This window comes from Macrobrachium rosenbergii, chromosome 18 (assembly GCF_040412425.1).
Source record: "Macrobrachium rosenbergii isolate ZJJX-2024 chromosome 18, ASM4041242v1, whole genome shotgun sequence".
Lineage (NCBI taxonomy): Eukaryota > Metazoa > Arthropoda > Malacostraca > Decapoda > Palaemonidae > Macrobrachium > Macrobrachium rosenbergii.
Window position 1 is genome coordinate 22193949 of NC_089758.1, and position 5285 is coordinate 22199233.

At 35.5% G+C, this 5285-nt stretch overlaps 1 protein-coding gene across 8 annotated transcripts in view; it reads left to right on the top strand.

Annotated features, from left to right (window-relative positions):
* Positions 1 to 2669: 2669 nt before the first annotated feature.
* LOC136848185 (transmembrane protein 53-like) overlaps positions 2670 to 5285 on the top strand; it is a 32526-nt gene continuing 29910 nt past the window's right edge. The window contains exon 1 of one of the 8 annotated variants that reach the window (XM_067120485.1): positions 2670 to 2793. The gene's annotated coding sequence lies outside the window, so the exon portion shown is untranslated. Of the gene's footprint in view, positions 2794 to 2939; positions 4113 to 5285 lie in introns of those variants that run through there. The other 7 variants (XR_010855965.1, XM_067120487.1, XM_067120488.1 and 4 more) reach the window with 7 other exon arrangements.

Genomic DNA, 5285 nt, shown 5'->3' on the forward strand with positions numbered 1-5285 from the left:
AGAACTGCTTTGGTCTGGAATCTTGTTTCTCACAGTCAAATGTCAATGTTAAACCTTTTAATGAAATCGGTCTAGCTTTAGGCTACTTTTGCAGTGTCTTCCCACTACCCCCCCCCCCCCGTCAGTACTGTGTCATCTGCACGCAGTAGCCATTTTAGACTCCATTCACAAAGCATTTTCTGATCCACAATTTTGCACTTACGTTCGTAATACACTTTATTTAACATGCTTTGTTTCCACCGTTAAACTTTTGATTGCTCTCGAAACCTTACCTCCTGTAGCAACTAAACAACCTCAGCACCCTTTACGTTGCTTCCCTCTGAATTCTAACACGACCTTTTTCTACGTCCGTGTATGCCACATAAAGAATTTTCCTTTCAAACTTTTTCATAAAAAAAGCTTGATCCACGCTCCCACTTCCTGGTCTAAAACCCAACTGTTATTCCCCATGTCGATCTTCCTCTTATCTGTCTTACTTTCTAAAAAAAAAAAAAAAAAAAAAAAAAAGAAAATCCTTTCGTAGACCTTACTTAGTCTCCTGAGCAATGTCATTCCATAATTCTTACAGCTGCCTTTATTTTTATTATTATTATCCTATTGTCATTTTATTATTGTTAGCCAAGCAGCACCCAAGATAGTGCAAAGTTCTAGGACTCTTAATAGGGAATGAAGCCAGTTATGGACAAAGAAGCAGAGAAGTAAAGGATAAACTATACAAAGAAAATGACAAAGAAAAAAAGTGGTAAAGCACCTAAATTATGATGTTACTCATGCGAGGCTGACCACGTAGAAACGCATTTGCACCTAATTTGCACATCTGGAGTAAAAACAAGTTGTGAGGATTAACTACACGTCTAGTGGAATGGAACAGAATGGAATATAAAATTTAGGCCAAAGGCCGAGCGCTAGGATCTATGAGCGCGAGTAAAAAGGTGTAACGGGAGGAAAACCTCGCAGTTGCACTATGATATAATTGCTCGGAGAGGGTGGAAAGTGAGATGGAAGAAAGAGAATATGAATGGAGGTACAGCAAAAGGAATGAAAGTGGTTACAACTAGGCGCCGAAGGGACACTGCAAAGAACCTTGAATAAATGCCTACAGTGCACCTCAAGAAATGCACTGACTGCACTACCATCTTACGGGATCTCATGTCTAGTACTGTGTGGTGCATCGTATAGACAAGGATAATCATAATGAAAAAGATGATCGCAGAATTATGAACAATTGTATGAATTACGCACAATGAGCTAATCAAACGAGGGTGCTATTGATTAGTACTAAGAGGTGGAAGAAGAAATTTAATGAAGTCAAGCTTCATCAAGCAATTTACGAAGCGAGTCAGCTGCCAAATTGGCGAACAGTATACAAAACTCACTAGGCAAGAGGAATGAAAAAATTTCCTAATGATAGACAGGTCTTCAGGAACCTTGAAGGACACTCAATACACTATTGTGAGTGTTTGTGTATGTGTGTGTGTGTGTAACTAAAGAAAATATGGGCAGGATATGTTTCTCAGATGTGAATTTCCGTTAGGAATGACACCTATTATTTTGAATGAGTTACGCGTGGTTACAGAAAATTTCAATAAAGAGAACCGGGCGGGGGATATCCAGTTTTCTAGACCTAACGGAAATCATAATTTGAGTTCTGTTAGGATTCAAATTTGTTTTGAGCAATTCGGAATCTGCACTAGTTTAATCTAAATCTCTGTTAAGAAAATTTCCAACTGCACAATTACAATCATTTGCAAAATCACCCATACTGTTTTCTAGCCCAAACTTTATACTATCAAGTGAATGAATATAGGTTAAATAATAGTGGACCAAACTTACTAATATGAAAAAACACCAAAGATTACATTACTGTAGTCACTGTAGTGCCAATCAAACGCTCTCCGCAATTTATTAGTTAAAAATTCAATGAAAATACTGAAAAAAATGCTATATCTATCTATCTATACACACACACATGTATATATATATATATATATATATATATATATATATATATATATATATATATATATATATATATATATATATATGTAGAATCTACTGGTCACTTTTACCAGACACATATGTAATTCTAATAGCTACAATATATATATATATATATATATATATATATATATATATATATATATATATATATATATATATATATATATATATACTGGATATTAAATAAAATTTGCAGCTTAATGTTTGTATATAAATCACGGTGATGTGATGAAAAATTATTAACAAATTATATATAAATATATATATATATATATATATATATATATATATATATATATATATATATATATGTATATATATATATATATATATATATATATATATATATATATATATATATATATATATATATATATAATTTTATCACATCACCGTGATTTATATACAAACATTAAGCTACAAATATCGTTTTATATCCAATTCTTGCTACTTCAGGTATATATATATATATATATATATATATATATATATATATATATATGACAGACAAATATATGGAAAGCACCGACACACGCCCGCTACACGTGATACACGAGTGTCGGCAACTCGGTAAGCAAAGAAGCAGAAACAAAAAAAAAAAAAAAGACATCTCTCGAGCAAAATATTTTGGCTATATTGGCTACATTTCCCGCCTAGTTGGCAACGCTAGTCGCACCGTCGTAGGGAGAGAGACGAGCTTGGGCGGCTCGGCATTCGGGATCGGCGAACGAAAACGATAGTCTCAGTCCGCCGTTCATTCGGTCCTGTGAGACCAGACGCCATTGCCGTTTGGTACGTCGATTTTCTATACCGGTCTCTAGGAAAAAAGCCTGATGTTGATGGAGATTGCGTGTTTATAAGAGACTTACGTATCTTTTTTTTTTTTTTTTTAGGATTGTAGTGCATCCATGTCTGTCTGTTTGTGCTTGTGTGTTTTTAAGAGGCGTGTGTTTATTAAGCGCGCTTGAGCGAACGCAATGGACGGGGAGACCGCGACGATGTAAGTGGGAAGTGGCAGTATTATAGCTTCCTGTGTATTCCCCCTCCCGGATTGGAAAGCCCCTTTATTTATTCGCAAGCATCGTCAACGTTTCTTCTGTGCATAGGTCTAAACAACCGTTAAAGATCGTGCATGGCGTCACTGCCTTAACCACAGCCGGTCGGCGATCTTTTTCGTAAATTTGCTCGGTCATGTGCCTGGTTACTCCTCAGAACGCTCGGCTCGTTCGTCAATCATGAAGTGACAAGTGATCGTTCCTTGGTGTGTCTTGGTGGGACCGCTGTTGTTGTTGTTGAGTCAGTGTCAGTTGTGGTCCTGAATCCATTTGGCACCCCGTTTGATTTCGTTAAATTTAGACTTAAGCGTCTGCATAGAATGCGAGAGAGTTTGTTTACTTCATGTAATTTGTAGAGCTGTGAGACTAGTTCATTATCAGCTAGGCCTATGTGTGTTCATAGGTTGTAGGCCTAGCGACAGAATTCCATTTGGAATCTATTATTTAAAAAAAATGCATCATACCGGTAATACTGGTATTCTTATGAAAGTGTTCAGTAATTTCATGTTGGTTGTTTACATGTTTCAGGGTTGTAAAACTTGTATGTATATACAACTATATACGCTAGACCGTATTTATAATACAGTGTAGGCCATATTTGTAACATTTTACCCAGATTTTGTTAAATTCAAGTTGATATAGTTAGTGCCAGAGACCAGAAACCATAGTGCTTGTTGGTCATGAAGTGACGAGTGACCGTTTTTCGTTGTGTTCGGGACCGCCGTTGTTGTTGCGACAGTTTATAGCAGCGGTCCTGGGCCCATTGGGGATTTCTGTTTGTTTTCGTGATATTCTTGAGACTTTAACATTCTATACATAACATAGTTACCCATATAATGGTAGAGTTTGTTTACTTCGAGTAATTTGTATTCCATAGATGTTACGGGAATTGTAGAACTATGAATCTTGTTCATTATCAGTTAGGCCTATGTGTTCATAGCCGTATGCCCAGGGACTGAATTTCATTTGGAATCAGTTTTTAAAAATGCAGCTTACTGGGAAATATTTTGAAATTGTTCAGTATGTTTTATGCTGGTTGCTAAATGCAGTTTACAGGTAAATGATATGAAATTGTTCAGCATGTTTATGTTGGTTGTTAATGCTGCATGTAAATAATACTGTGAAATTGTTCATTATGTTTTTGTTGGTTGTTAAGTGCTATATACTGGTAAATAATGCTGTGAAATTGTTCATTATGTTTATGTCGGTTGTTAAATTCAGTTCTGAGGGAATATAACCTAACCGGACATACCTTTACCTAACCTAACCTTGGACGCCGCGTCCTAACCTAGCCAGGTCCCGGACCCCCACCCCATCCCAGTAACTCGGGGACCCCCTCCAACCCTACATACTACCCAAATACAGCATACAAGGAAATAATATGAAATTGTTCATTATGTTTGTTGGCTGTTAAATGCTGTATGCAGGCAAATGATAAGTAATTCATCATGTTTATGTTGGTTGTTTTCATGTGTTTCACACGGTGGCCGGTAATAAAGTCACAGGAAAAAAGTTACAATTTTGGCTAGGAAAAAAAAGTCAGGGAAGATGGCCGGTAATCAAGTCACGTGGAAAAATTGACAATATTTCTTGGGGTCATTATCTCCAGTCTTTTGTTTGTTTTTACGTTAATCCCCCCAACGGGCTTGTACTAAACACGCCGCAAAGGTGAATACATACCGAGTTAAAAAAAATCCCCAACTTACTTGTACTGAACAAGTTACAAAGGTTGTTACATGGATACATACCGGGTTAAAATTAACCCTTGGGGGGTCACTATGGAGGAAAGATTAATGTGACGTTTTTTCTTGTGACTTTTTTTTTTACCTGGATTCGTTTCACACTCGCATAAACTCGTATGTATATTACAACTATATAAGCTAGGCTTATGATACCTTACCTAGCATGAAATATGCTAATAATTATCCCATAAATTTTCGCAAATTCGTATGTGAATTCATATTAGTAATTCATACTATGTATCATCTTAACAACTGTAACTTCTCTCTAAAATATTACTTTGGTTAAATGAAGTATTCAAAATAGGCTAATTTTTTTTCTTTTTTGTGAATGAAAACGAAAATCTTCCATTGTAGGAAAACTGTATATACAGATTCCCGAAAGCTATCTCTACAGTTTTATCTTTAAATATATCTACATATACATAACTGTGGACTTTTTCTCCATTATTATTATTATTATTATTATTATTATTATTATTATTATTAT